At 47.4% G+C, this 14,963-nt stretch overlaps 1 protein-coding gene and 1 long non-coding RNA gene across 3 annotated transcripts in view; one reads left to right on the top strand and one right to left on the bottom strand.

Annotated features, from left to right (window-relative positions):
* The window catches only part of TSHZ2 (teashirt zinc finger homeobox 2), a 458,545-nt gene that overhangs the window by 404,603 nt on the left and 38,979 nt on the right, over window positions 1-14,963 (top strand). The window lies entirely within an intron of this gene.
* On the bottom strand, window positions 11,397-13,884 carry LOC123579992. The gene is made up of 2 exons (XR_006703055.1): window positions 13,074-13,884; window positions 11,397-12,865 (listed from the first exon to the last, which is right to left on the bottom strand). It is a non-coding gene; the product is annotated as an uncharacterized LOC123579992 (long non-coding RNA).

Below are 14,963 nucleotides of genomic sequence, written 5' to 3'. Positions count from 1 at the left end.
CTGTGCCTCAGCTCCCTCATCTGAGAAATGGGTCTATTAAAGTACCTATTTCATATGGCACATAAGAATTAAATTAATCAATATAGGCCAAGTACTACTTATATATGGGGTATTTTCCACCCATTGGAATTGCATAAGCATTTTCAGTTTTTTTATACCAGGAGATTCAATACAGCCTTCGGAAAGAATGAAGGAAATCTCGATGTGTCCATGTAGAACGATCATAAGATTTATTTAATGGGAATATCTAGGTCTATCGTATTGACCGTCATATTAAAAATAATATATAAGTTAGGGGCACTTGGGTGGCTCAGTTGGTTGAGTGTCCGACTTCAGCCCAGGTCGTGATCCCGCACTTCGTGAGTTCAAGCCCCGTGTCGGGCTCTGTGCTGACAGCTCAGGCCTGGAGCCTGCTTCAGATTCTGTGTCTCCCTCTCCCTCTGCCCCTCCCCCACTCTGTCTCTCTGTCTCCCAAAAATAAAAATAAAAAATATATTAAAAAAATAATAACGATATATAAATCATACTCAACTAAGTTGTTTCAAAAAAAATAATTGTGTGTGTGTGTGTAGATATACACTTTTGTCTACTTATGTAGAAATAGTTCTGGAAAGATCAGAAATAAATACTGGGTTGCAGGTTTATCTTCGTGGTGTTTGAACTTTTTTACAGAGTTCTTGTGCTTTTTTTTTTCCAGGAAAAATCTTGTTTAAAAGAGAAAGACAGACTAGGCTCAGTGGCTTAACAGCAGTAGATGAAACCAAGGCCCATGAACTTGTATTTCCAAGTGGGTCTTTTTGCTGTATCTTGCTGATAAAGCTGCTGCTCCCGGTGGAATAACCCAGGCCCCCCCGTGGGACAGATCTGTGGTTAGCCCCCATTCTGTCACTTCCCGGCTGGGTGACCTGAGACAAGAACTGTCACCTCTCTGTGCCTCAGATATTTTCCCATGAACAAGAGTAGTTCCTTAAGGTTTCAGAGGACTGATTGAGATCGTGTTTGTAAAATGCGGAGGACAGGGCCCGTCGTATATAAATAGAGGTTATTATTATATATAGTGGCTGATTTCCAACTACAAGCTTTACAAAGGTGGCAGCGAATCAAGACGTTCACTATTGTCATTTATGCAAATTAAGAAGACAACACCTACAGAAGAAAATATCTTTCCCGTCTCTCTTTTTCCTTTGTCTTTTACACACCCCATTACCAAAAGCCCTTAAGGCTTCTGTTGATAACTTACACAATAAACACATTAAAAATCAGGGAAATGCCAGGTTGGCTATTGTCTAAGATTCATCTTTTCAGCCCAATGCACAGCTTGGGAAATGCCTGTGGGAGAGAAAATTAAAATATGCAACGATGAAATGATCAATATCGTTGATTCTAGAGAAGCGAGCCCCGCGGCCCATACTGGTGTGCCCTCACCCGTGGCTCGAGGTCCTGCTGTCTACATCCACACGTTCTCCTCCTTTGCTCTCCACCCCTCCCCATGCCCCATGCACCCCTACCCACACAGACCTCCTGAATAATGCACTTTTATTACCCTGATAATATAACCCTCTATACTTACCTATACAATCCCCCAAAACCCCTACAATATCTTAACCCCGTAATATAAATAATAAGCAAAAAAGTGGACTATAGTAAAGCAGCATGATATATATGCATTATATATGTACGTGTGTGTGCACACGATGTATGTGTGTGTGTATTGTGTCTGTGTGTACAAGTGGACACACACACACACGCACTCAAAGTTAGGCACCATCACATTAGGAGACATAAAGGAAAGTCTGGATTAAGAGAAGAAAGACAATATTTAACTGACAATTACTTGCACCTTTTTGGTTATACTGACGTTTTGAAAGAAAAGCTGTGTGTGTGTGTGTGTGTGTGTGTGTGTGCGCGCGCACGCAGCATCATGAATCCAGCAGCTACCGTGAGGGCAAGTGAGCCGGCAAGGGTTTAAACAGGGCGCCCAGGCGGATTTGCAATGCGGGGGGCCACCCTGATTGCCCACGTGAAAGGCAGGTGAATGGAGGCAGGAGTGGGTACGGGAGCCCATCTGAGTTCCTCGCAGTCACTGTGGTTACGACAAAACAGGCATCAGAGGGAGAAGAGAGAGAAAAACTCTCAGGGGCTCCGGTGACCCCGGCGGCACTTTGGACATTTGTTGGAAGGCTCAGTGGTCATCAGGATGAGGGGGATGGGAGGCTGAACCAATATGGAAAGAACACAGGCTTCAGCGACAATGCCAGAGGCCATGGACATGACCATACCCAGAAAATCTGCTTTCTGGCCTCATCTCTTTGTGCAGTAGTCAAGTTTCATTCACGTGGACATTTCCTCCGGACTGTGAGCTCCTTGGGAGCTGGAGCTTTGCTTTTTTTTTTTTTTTTTTTTTTTTTTTTTTTTTTTTTTTATCTCTGTGGTTTCAACGTCTAGAACAGGAATTAGCATTCTAGTCTGAGGCCAAATCCTGCCCACCTGGAAAGCTCCCTGGGACACAGCCACACGCACTCATTCCTGTGGCACCTTCTCCCGACAACAGCTTAGTGCTTGATACAGGGATCCTAGGGCCTGAGGAATTCTAAAACATTTACTACCTGCTGCTTTAAGAAACAGTTTACCGGCCCCTGATCTAGCATCATGCAGAGAACATAGGAGGTGACCCATAAAGATCTGTGGGTCACACGATCAATGTATAAATGTGGATAGTAGTAACCGTAGGACTTCCTTTGGTCATGTAGAGAAATCATCTATTGATTCACTTTTGGCCTCTGTACACGCCTTTGATCTGCATCCCCAAATGTGAATTTTTACTTTTTGTCTCTTGTCTCAGGTGGGCCAGTCCTTTGGAGAATCCCTCCGCAGAGCTGGGTTCAGGGGGGCCTTGAAAACAGCAAACGGAACCTTCTGGGGTGGACGTTGTCGCAACCTTGGCTGGCGTGCTGAGTGGGGACTGCCCAGCGCTCCAGGGCCCTGAGCCGCAGTCCCGGCCTCCATCCACTAGATGGAAGCAGCTCATCCTCCCCTCCTCTGCAGGGCCATTACAAGTGTCCCCCCGGAAGCGTGGCCCTGGAGAGAGAATTTGCACATAAGAACTGAGACCTGGGGACATTACACGTTTCAGTGTCCCATAGGATATTCCCCACATTTAAAAAATAATTACTTAGCAGTTTGAACAGCTTCCCTCTGTAACGCATTTGAATGCCCCAACTCAGCCCGGCAGGGAATTTCTGACGTCTAACCTAAGCCCCTTAGGCTGCGGCTGCCCCTTTTTTCCTACTCTGTCATTACTGAAAAACAAAAAATATAACTAGTGCGTACGTTCTCCATAATGACCCGCCTTCTGTGACAGTCTCGCTACAGAGAAAGCTGGGACATACATGATGCAATCAATCACTCATCCTGAAGATGTTCCTGGGTCCCTACCTCCTCTGCCCAGCTCTGCTTCAGACGCTGGGAATGAAACAGGGAGCAAGACGAACCGGGTTTCTGATCTCACAACGCCACGTTTTAGTGACAGGCACAAATCAGCAAGTGAATAGATAATATCAGTCACTGATGAGTGTTTGATGCCTTAGAAGTGAGTTATATGTCAATTATACTCAGCAAAGCTGGGGGGGACGGCATGACAGAGGGGTCCCTGGTTAGGACGGTAAGGAAGCGCCTCGCTGTGGACAGGGTACTTCAACAGAGGCCTGAACGACAGTGAGAAGCAGCAGAACCGCGAGAGAAGTGGGTGGAAATGCCTGGCTTGGGTGCGTCACCCGTTCCGAGTCTCTGTTCTGAAACGGGTGTGGGGGAGCCTCTCTCCTGATACTCCCCTCTGTCCCCTGTCTTCTGATGTGACAGAAGAGCCTCGAAGTGGTCCTGGATTCTCTGAGCAGCTTCACGAAACAGCCCTCTTGATGAGCCCGGTGCTGCCTGCGGATCCCGTATGCATTTCCTAAATGGCTATAGTCAGTGCCAAGAGTAAGGGGCTCGGGGTTCTCAAGGACAGTAACTTGAACCTGAAGTCTTCTCCTCCCCATCCCTCCCAACCCAGCCCAGTGCCCAGAGGCACCAATGGGCACAGGGAAGGGAGGTTAGGATGGTTAAAAGGAATTTCAAGAGGGTGAGGTCCCTGACTGCCTCCTCTAGGCTGGAATAAAAATGTCTGGGGTTCTCCTCTCCTCTCCCCCAGCCCCCTCCAGTCAGCTCCCTTCTTCCTCCCAAAGGATGAACCATCTTGTGCAACGACCCTAACCCCACAAGTGAGAAAAAGCTTGAGAAAAAGCCAGACTTGTCAAAAAGTTGTAGCTAATTTCAGGGTGCCTGGGTGGCCCAGTCGGTTATGCGTCCAACTCTTGATTTGGGTTCAAGCCATGATCCCACGGTTCATGAGTCTAAGTCCCGCTTCGGGCTCTGTGCTGACAGTGTAGAGCCTGCTTGGGATTCTCCCTTTCCTTCTCTCTTTGCCCCTCCCCCTACTTGGACACACTCTCAACCTCTCAAAATAAATAAATAAACTTAAAAAAAAAAAGTTGTAGCTAGTTTTGGAGCCAAATGGGAAAAAAGTTCCATTGTCTCAGGGATTTACGGCCCAGGCTGTTTTGTTCTGCTTGTGGCCTGGATCTCTAGACACACAGTATGTGAGAGGGTGAGATACGTCTGGATGGGCCCTGGGGTCCCACAGACACGAGCATAAATCTGGGCCGCCCTAACTAACCGCCACACCTCAAGGAAGCCACGTAAACTCTTTGGACCTTCATTTCTTCCTCTGTAAAATGGGAGGGCCACTTTGCAAGGTTGCTTTGAGGATGGGCGATAAGGTACATGTTCATGGTCATAATCGTAATCCCCACTGTGCATGGAGTTTCCGCTGTGCCCTAGGAACCATGCTAAATTCTTTCCCTAACTACTTAGTCCTCACAGCAGGCCTAACTGGAGCGTCCGCTGTCACTGTCCCCATTTCACAGGTGAGAATAAAGAGGCTGAGTGATGATGAACAGCACCCAAGTCTGTCCACTTTGCGAGGAGCAAAGCCAGTCCAGATTCATTAGACCCCCCCCCCCAAATCCTCGGGTCTTATCCACAGGCTCCCCTTTGCTGTGGGTGATCAGTAAAAACTAGTCATCCCCAGGTTCGGTTCTAACCACGGGGAGGACAAGAATGAGTGGATGGACGCCAGTCTGCCCTGACTCCCAACGACTGTAGGCAGTGGGAGCAAGCTGCTGCTGCCATGTTGGACCAGGGCCATCTTACTCTATCAGGTGAGCATGCTTGTCGTGAGTTGGAAGCACGCTGTCTAAGGGCCCAAGTGACACCAGGCTGCTGGCTGCCTTGCACGCCCTGCCTAGCCTGATGACTGTCACAATCGTGCAGCGATCATCCTTTCACTTCTCCCCTCCCTGGGTCTCTGCGCATGTGTGAAGCAGGGATTCATAAATTTACCTGTTCATTTATTCAGCTTGCATTTGCTTATTAAGTGCCCACCTGTGCCAGGCACTGCCATGTAAAAGGGTGTGGAAGACAGACACAAACTTTGCCCCGGTGGAGCTCACACTCTGGAGAGGAAGAGTCCAGAAAATAGAACATGTAACCTGTTAAGGGCCGCGCAGAAACAATCACGTGTCCGTGCTGGCAGGAAGGGACGAGAAGGGGGCTGGGTGCGGGAAGATGCTTGGCTTGCAAGAGAAGTCAGAGAAGTCCTTGCTGAGAGGGTGAACAGAGTGAGAGAGCGAGCGGTGCAGATAGCTGGGAAGGCACAGCCCGGGCCAAGGAAAACAGCAATGGCCTCAGTAGCCCCAAGGCAGGTCGGCTGTTAGAGGAAAGTTTTGCAGATTACATTCCTGGCAACACCAATCCCACCAGGCGCTCACTGGAAAAAAGCTTGTGGAGTCCAGTAAGTTCTGCAAATACTGCGTGCCACAGATCCCGTTTGGGAAGTGGTATCACCCGTTGGCATAAACAAAAAAAGAAAGACCAGGCGAAGTCCTGCAGTCAGAGTCTCGTTCGATGCAGATTCACCCCGACTTACTTGACTATACAGCCAGCTCTTCGCATAACACCTGCTGGCATCCCACAGACCCGTGTTTCCATGGAAACCAGTTGGGGGAAACTGGTTTCAGCGAAGGGCCCTGTCTCTACGATGGTGCACCGATGTTTTGATTCTCTGGACCACATGGGATCATTGCACAAAGACCCATCGAGTGCGTCCTCACTAAGTGAGGTCCGGGTGGGGGCGGAGCAGGGACAGGACCCCCTATCTCCACCGAAAAGGTCACATCCACAAAGCGAACGAACGTGGGCCCCGGGGGGATCGAAGTGCGTGGACGCCGTCACTTCCCTGGGAACACAGCGACCCAAACTTGCCACTGGAGAGTTTGGGGAAATGAACGGAACGGACCCATTCCAAATCCTTGCTCTGGTCCATTGTGATGTTTCAGGCCCATATTAGGAGAGCACGAAGGTGATTCTTACCAGAGCCACACGGTTTTACAGGAAAGAGGTGGTGGTTACTTAGGGGTAAGACAAAAGGAAAAATGCTCAGCTATTTGTACCTTCTCAAGAAGAAGGGAACCGAATCCCCTGCAGGTCCCATTTCAAACATATACACACATACAACACGCCGGGCTCAGGGAGCCTCTGAGTTAGAACGGACCGACTTCCGCTGTGACAGACACACTCCCCAGCTAAGGCCCTCTTTAACCACCTGCACAGGATTCATTCTCAAAGGCCGGGCTTTCCTCATGCTAATCTAGAAAAGTCCAGCAGATACGAAGCAACGCTGGGGGTGGGGGGATGGAACAAAGCTGCATTGTTTCACTTGTAAAATACATTTACCTTAATCACTCCTGAATACACTCGTGTTTTCTTCCAAACTTGTCTCCTCCGATTCATAGTCAGGACTCCGGACACGGTGTTAATAACGTGGGTACAAATAATGATACCTGATCTTAACAATCATGATCAGAGTTCCCGCTCCGCTCCGGGGCAGCCCCTAGTAAGGGCATTGCTTGTTTAACCCCTCAGTGCATTTGTAGCTCTGTTTGACTTGAAAAGCTGCAGTGATTGGCCCAGGGTCACACGGAAAAGAATACAGCCAGACTACAAACCCAACACTTGTGTTGTCTCCTTAGGAAAAGTATGTCTTGAACCTCGGTGCGCTCACAAGGCAGCCCCGGGACTTGCGAGCTACGGCGCTTTGCGTGAATTATATACTTTTTCTGCGTCCCAACTTCCTTACCTGTGAAAATGGAGACAGCCTGCTCTAGATTCTGTGCCAGAGCAGCCATTCAGCCCAGAGTAAGGACCTCAGCAAATCCTCATTCTTTTTTTTTTAATGTTTTTTTAATGTTTATTTATTTTTGAGAGAGACAGAGACAGAGAGAGAGCACGAGTGGGAGAGGGCAACACAGAATCCGAAGCAGGCTCCAGGCTCTGAGCTGTCAGCCCAGAGCCCGACGCGGGGCTCGAACCCACAGACCGTGAGATCGTGACCTGAGCTGAAGTCGGACGCTCAACCGACAGAGCCCCCCAGGCACCCCAAGTAAATCCTCATTCTTGAAGTGGGAGCAGGTAGGGGCGGGGCAGGCTGCCTGGGAGGCCTCCAGATGGGAGGTCAGGGAAGTTTAAAACAAAACAAAAAACATCCGCATTCTTTCCTTCTTTCAGTTTTCTTTAAGAAAATCCGCTTTGTGTAAGAAAAACTTCCAGTATCAGGGTGCTCTGGAGATGCCCCGAGAACGTGCCTACATCACCTCATTCCACACAGTAGTGTCAGAAAGTGCATTGGTTCTCTGTCCCGTTGAGCGAGCCTTCAAAATAGTCTGTAACTCGTCCAGACTGACCAAGCCACCAAATAACCAACTCATAGTTAAAACCAGTGGTTCTCAACCAACACTCCTTGGCCCAGCAAAGGGCATTTGCATTCTCTGGAGACATTTTGGGTTGTCACCAGCAGTGGGGGGAGGGTGGTACTGTTGGCATCTAGTGGGTAGAGGCCAGGGAGGCTAGTATGCATCAATGCATGGGATGGCCCCCCATCCCGCGACACCCAGTCCAAATGTCAATGGTGCCAAGGTTGAGAAACTTTGCTTTCTTTTTTTTATTGTTTTAATCTTTATTTTCTTTTTGAGAGAGACAGAGCATGAGCAGGGGAGGAGCAGAGAGAAAGGGAGACACAGAATCTGAAGCAGGCTCCAGGCTCCGAGCTGTCAGCACAGAGCCCGGTGCGGGGCTCGAACCCATGAACCGTGAGATCATGACCTGAGCTGAAGTCGGACGCTTAACCGACTGACCCATCCAGGTGCCCCCAAGAAACTTGGCTTTAAATCTAGGTTTATCTAGCTCCCAAGTTAATAAGCTTGCACTGTTTTACCTCTTTTTTTTTATGTTTAATTTTTAAGACAGAGAGAGAGAGAAAGAGAGAGACAGAACGTGAGCAAGGAAGGGCAGAGAGAGAGGGAGACACAGAATCCGAAGCAGGCTCCAGGCTCCGAGCTGTCAGCACCGAGCCCGACGCGGGGCTCAAACCTACAAACCGTGAGATCACGATCTGAGCCAAAGTTGGACGCTCAACTGACCGAGGCGCCCAGGCGCCCTACTATTTCGCCTCTCAACTGAGGGTTTCTAAATCTCAGAAGTATTGCTATTTGGGGCCAAATAATTCCATGGTGAAGGCTGTCGTGTAGAATACGTATAGGGTATTTAGCAGTGTCCCTGGCTTCTATCCATTACATGCCAGGAGCTCTGTACCCTCTGGGAGTTGCGATAACCAAAACCTCTGGATGCTGCCACACATCCCCTGCGCCCTCCGTGTACCCCAGGACTCCCTCTCCTCCTTCCAACGGGAAGGAGCAAATCACCCCCATCGAGAAGCATGGCTCTAACCCAAGGAGAATCAGTTTCACTATGAAATGAGAAACCGCCCTGGAAAATATTAAGAGAACATTGTGAATAACTATTATTTAAATATGTTAAAAAAAAAAAAAAGTAGAGGCAGGCGTGTGTAGATATATCGGATACCTGGGCACGTCTGGCAGGAAGAAGTGTTACCTCTTGTGATTTCCTGCCTCGGTATTGTTGAGACAACAAACTGACCAGGGTCTTTATTCCCCAGCATATGTATTATCACTTCTGCCACACTGGGTCTCAGGGACTCTGCACCAGAATAGAAATATACAGAATAGTGTTCCCTTTTCTGTTATTGTCAGTGTTCTATTTTTGGAGTACCATTATTATTCCAGAATGAATTAGATCTTAATTTGAAGCAATGTTACCGGAGAGAGGAGCAGCCAGAAGCATCTGAGGCTCCGTGATTGACCCCTCAAGGGGAGAGAACACCTGTCCTCAGACACTGGGGCCATGGAACAGAGTAGGCGAAAGCCAGAGAAGGTCCAAGGTCTAGTACACATGTGCGGAAGCCCTCATTTCACTGGAGGGAAGCCCATCCTTCCCCCGGTGAACCCAAACTTTCCAACTGAAACACATGAGGCACCTTCGCTGGCGTGCCTCTATTTAAAATGCCCCATCACGGTGGAGCATTATTCAGCCAGGAGGAAGGAGGAATTCCTATCATCTATGGCAACATGGGTGAACCTGGGCGACACTGTGCGAAGGGAAATCGGCCAGAGAAAGATACATACCACGTGATCTCATCGATGCGCAGACACTTTTTCAAAGAGTCGACCTCACAGAAACGGAGCACGACAGCGGTTTCCAGGGGCGGAAGGATGGGGGAAATGGGGGGCTGCTGGTCGAAGGGTACAAGCCTCCAGTTACGAGTCAGGTCTGGAGCTCTAATGTCCAACGCTGGGACCACAGGTAACGATATTGTATACTTGAGATTTGTGGAAAGAATCAATCTTCGGCGTCCTCACACACGCACACACAAAGGTAACTATGTGACATGATGGATGTGTTTAATTAACTGAATTGTGGTGGTGACCGTTTCTCCAGGTATGCATACATCAAACCATCACATTGTAGACTTGAAATATATACAGTTTTCTTTGTCAATTATACCTCGATCAAGCTGTTGGACAGAAAGGATTTCCGCGGCGGGGGATACTGAGGTGCAGCCAAGATCTAGCAAATTTCCCACGATGAGATAAAACAGAGGTCAGCAAACTTCTTCTGTAAAAGACCAGACAGTAAATATGCGGACTTTGCAAGTCCTACAACTTCTGCCATACTTGTTGAGCTCTGCTGGTGCAGCAGGAACACGGCCGTGGAGGATCCGTCAGTGCATCGGTGTGGTCGGGCTCCGATAAAAGTCCATCTGTGGGGGCGCCTGGGTGGCTCGGTCAGTTAAGCGTCTGACTCTTGGTTTCGGCTCAGGTCACCATCTCGCCATTTCAGGAGTTCAAGCCCCACGTCGGGCTCCGTGCTGGCAGCCCAGAGCCTGCTGGGGATTCTCTCTCTCCCTCTCTCTCTGCCCCTTGCCCACTCACACTGTCCCTGTCTTTCTCAAAATAAATAAACTTATTTTTCAAAACTTCATTTGTGGACAATGAAATTTGAATTTCATGTAATTTTTATATGGAGAAATCTTTTTTTTTTTTTTTTTTTTTTTTGCAACCTTTTAAAACTACAAAACCTGGGGCACCTGGGTGGTTCAGTCAGTCAAGCATCCGACTTCGGCTCAGGTCACTATCTCACGGTCTGCGAGTTCGAGCCCTGCGTCGGGCTCTGGGCTGATGGCTCGGAGCCTGGAGCCCACTTCGGATTCTGTGTCTCCCTCTCTCTCTGCCCCTCTCCTGCTCATGCTCTGTCTCTCTCTGTCTCAAAAACAAATAAGTACATTAAAAAATGTTTTTAAATAAAAATAAAAATGCAAAAACTATTCTTTGCTCCTGGGCCATACAAGAACAGGCAGGGGGCTGGGTTTGCTCCATCTATCTCTTCTATGAAACATGACAAAAATTCCCCCCCAAAAAACCATAAATTCCAACTTTTCTGTCCTTAAGATGAGGGAGAGACACCACCCAGGACATTTGGAACTTGGGGTGATTAGCACTATAGGAATTAATCTCGCCAATACCTGAACTTCCGAAATGTTCTGTCTTTATAGGCCTGGATAAACATTGTAGGACAAACTTGGAATGGCAGACAAAGTCACCAATAATTAGATTTCTTTAGGAACTTCTTGTTAAAAAAAAAAAAATAGAGGGGAGCCTGGGTGGTTCAGTCAGTTGAGTGTCCAACTTCAGCTCAGGTCATGATCTCACGGTTCATGAGTTCAAGCCCTACGTCGGGCTCTGTGCTGACGGCTCAGAGCCTGGAGCCTGCTTCAGATTCTGCATCTCCCTCTCTCTCTGCCCCTCCCCCGCTCATTCTCTCTCTCTCTCTCTCTCTCTCTCTCTCTCTGTCAAAAGATAAATAAACATTAAAAAATATTTTTTTAAAAAAATAGAGACAAGGAAAAGAAAAAAAAAACCTCCGGTTCTAAGCTTGGTAACACACAAAGCTCTCAGGTCCTGTGTAAAAGGGTACATGAAAAATATCTCCCCAATTTCTGATTTCTCTCCCTGAGCAGAGTGAAGCCTCCACACTGAGGGGAGAGACGCCTGGCTCAGGACTTCTTGGTGATGATAAATTCTTCATCAACCCTGGATTAAGTTTTTAAAAGGGATTTTTCTTCTTCTTCTTCTTCTTTTTTTTTTTTTTTTTTTGAGTTACCATGATCATAATTTTCAGATTTTCGACTACTTGTAAAACTTTTTTTTTCTTCCCCTCTCACAGCGAAGGTCAGTCACTTTTAAGATATAAGAGAATTTGAGAACAGATTAATGACAAAGACAAATGATGATTTTTATTTTAGCGGAAGTTTCGGTGCGTTCTCTCCCCGGCCAGGGTACCGATAATAAAGTACACTTGACATATAGCTGCGCGAGTTCCTCGCTTTAAAGTTCAACAATGGATCAAAAGAACGAATTCTCTCTTTAAAAAGAAATGTCCTGGAAGGAAAATAAAAGGAAGGTTGGGGGGGGGGGGCCCTCATCCATCCCTTTTGTCCTGTTCTCTTCTCTTTGTGGCCCAGAGACAGAGCATTGAGTGACTTCTTCAGAAAAGAGATCAGTGAAATTGTCACTTGATTACTTCTCCTTGATTAGCATTTATAAGAGCCCTGTGATACAGTATTTGCATTCCTATTTAGCCGTGATTTTTGTGGGGCACCAATGATTAAACTTGTCACAGGGCTTGATTGACGGGGTCAGATCTTCACTTTCTACTCTTTTGAAATTAAAAACAAATGTGTCAGTTCCCTTCATGGGCCGGAGCGCCGTGAAGCTCGCCTGCCTTGTCATTGCAGATAGGTCAGGAATGTTTTAATTTTAGGGATGGATTCTGCTTGTCAAGTAGAGTGTGATGGCGTGTGGTTCTGGAGATGAGATGTGAAGGGTGTAAAACAAAGAAGGGGAAGAACAAAGACAAAGACACTCACATTATTAGACAGATTTAATTAGTCTGAATGGATATTATGCTAGATGAAGCAGTGAGCTGTGAAATTAACCCTTGATTACGGACTGGCGGATCATACTCATAAAGAGAATCAAACCTTTGTGGAGAGACGGGAGGTGTGATTTCAGTTTTCTCTACCCTTCTGGGTTGCGCGCCAGATCCCCACCCCCATGCCCCACCCCCCTGTACTTCAACACCAGAATCTGTGCAAGAAAACGTACGCGTTCGCCTTTAGCTCCTGCCAGCAGCAGGTGTATCCAGAGAAGGAATTCCTCTCTGCAGGTTTAGAGAAGGCAACAAGCCAACGGCGGTTGGAGGTGAAGCTAAGGGGCTCACGATGACACAGATTTCCCATTCCAAGGTAGAGACTCTGAATAGCTAAGGTGGAGCGAGAGCTGTTGGTTTTGAGCATCTGCACTGAAGAGCGCTCTTAACTGCGATGGAGGGCACCTCCCAGGAACGCCTTTGACATAATCTCCCCACCGTGTCTCTACCTCTCCGTGATCTTCCCCGGCGAGTCCCAGGTACATGGGGACTCCAAGGGATTCCAGACATATGAGTGAGAGATAGGAGCCTCAGAAGCCTGATCCAACATTGGTGGCCAATCAAGCAAAACTCACCTGTGCTAAGGACCTCAACAAGAAAAGGACGGTTGTGAGTGGCAGGGTACAAAAGAAGCTATGTGAGTCTGAGATAATACGGGCTTCTAGAAGTCCATTAATTATCCAAACTATCAAAAGGGTATGAACTCTGCTGAGAAAGGCCTTGTATAATCTGTGCCATCTAACGTCTCCGTCTTTAAGTGGCTTGATCTAGATCATTCCCTAAGCACCAATTCCAGGAATGGGAAGTCTCTGAGGGCATCATACAGAGGAGGAGTGTCTGTTAGGCTGCCCAGAGTCACGTGGAAAGTCAGCAAATTAGGAACTGAAGAAATGGAGTTCTAGAACTTGCTTTGTGAGCCTCCCCCCAAACTCTGTCTTCTCATTGGCTAACTGGGGAGGGGGGAACAGCTCCTTTTCTAACAACCTCTCGTGATCGTGTTGAGGATGAAGTATGAACTATGTACCCAACGTGCCAGAAAGGCACCATGTGTTGTTATCATGATAGCTCAGTGTAGAAAACATGGCACCAACTCTAAGTCACTTCTCTGGCTCAACCTCTCACCTTGGTGTCTAAATGGCTCCACGAGGAAACTCCTGGTTGAGGAATGCCCTGAACAAGCCGTTCCCAAATGTGGTCTTGGGGCACTGGATCAATTGCTTTCAATGGAAAACAATTTATTCCCAATCATTGTTGAAGGCGGAGAGTGGTCAAGGAGCTCGCTGGCACCACACTGGAATTTCCTGAATGTTAGAGACAGAAGGGAAATTGTTGTTGTTGTTGTTGTTGTTGTTGTTTCTTTGAGAGAGAGACAGAGCACAAGCTGGGGAGGGACAGAGAGAGAGGGAGACACAGAATCCAAAGCAGGCTCCAGGCTCTGAGCTGTCAGCGCAGAGCCCAACATGGGGCTCGAACTCACAAACTGCGAGATCATGACCTGAGCCGAAGTCGGACGCCTAACCAACAGAGCCACCCAGGCACCCCAAAGACAGAAGGGGAATTGTAATTGTAACCCTGGCTCTGTCTGTAGGAATATCGTGAGCATGAACAGCAGGCTTCATAGGCCAGGGTGGGGAAAACAGGGAGAATCACTGCTCTACCGGGAAATGCGAGGGTCCCTTGATTAGCATGTGCTCTGAGTGACCAGACTGTAGAGTTCATACTGCTTTGGGTAGATGGTTGTATCTCAAGGTCCTTTGGCTTATGGTCTCCGGAAAGTCAGACTATTTCTACAGGTAAACACAGCTGCATTCATCACTCCTTGGAAATGAGAATTGTTTTCTTCCCAAAGATGATGTTCTACTTCTGAAGAAATTTCTTTCTTAGCCCCGAGTAATAAAAGAAATAACCTGCTGTCTCCAATTTGACTTTGCTGAGTTTTAGAGGAAGGGACTTTTAAGAAAGCAGTTTAGGAGGGGATTGGAACATTTGGTAACCTCACTCTTGAATATGCACAGAGTGATTTAGATGATACTTGGATGATCTCTCTCTCTCTCTCTCTCTCTTTTGTATGGTTACATGTTTTAAAGCATATTCACCTGTGTGTGTGTGCACATGCGTGTATGTGTGTGCTTCTGGGTTTCTTAACTTTAGCACCATTTTGTGGGCTGGATCCTTCTTTGTTGTGGGGGCTGTCCTGTGCATTGCAAGATGCTTAACAGTATCTCTGGTTTCTACCTACTAGATGTATCATCACTACCCCTGTGGGACAACTAAAATGTCTCCAGACATTTCCAAGTAGTCCCTGAAGTTCACTTGTACCCCAATGTTTATAGCAGCACTTTCAACAATAGCCAAATTATGGAAGGAGCCTAAATGTCCATCAACTGATGAATGGATAAAGAAATTGTGGTTTATATACACAATGGAATACTACGTGGCAATGAGAAAGAATGAAATCTGGCCTT

The sequence above is a fragment of the Leopardus geoffroyi genome, chromosome A3 (genome assembly GCF_018350155.1).
Source record: "Leopardus geoffroyi isolate Oge1 chromosome A3, O.geoffroyi_Oge1_pat1.0, whole genome shotgun sequence".
Taxonomy (NCBI): domain Eukaryota; kingdom Metazoa; phylum Chordata; class Mammalia; order Carnivora; family Felidae; genus Leopardus; species Leopardus geoffroyi.
The sequence above is the reverse complement of the archived record's forward strand: the minus strand, read 5'-3'. Positions and strand labels throughout refer to the sequence as shown.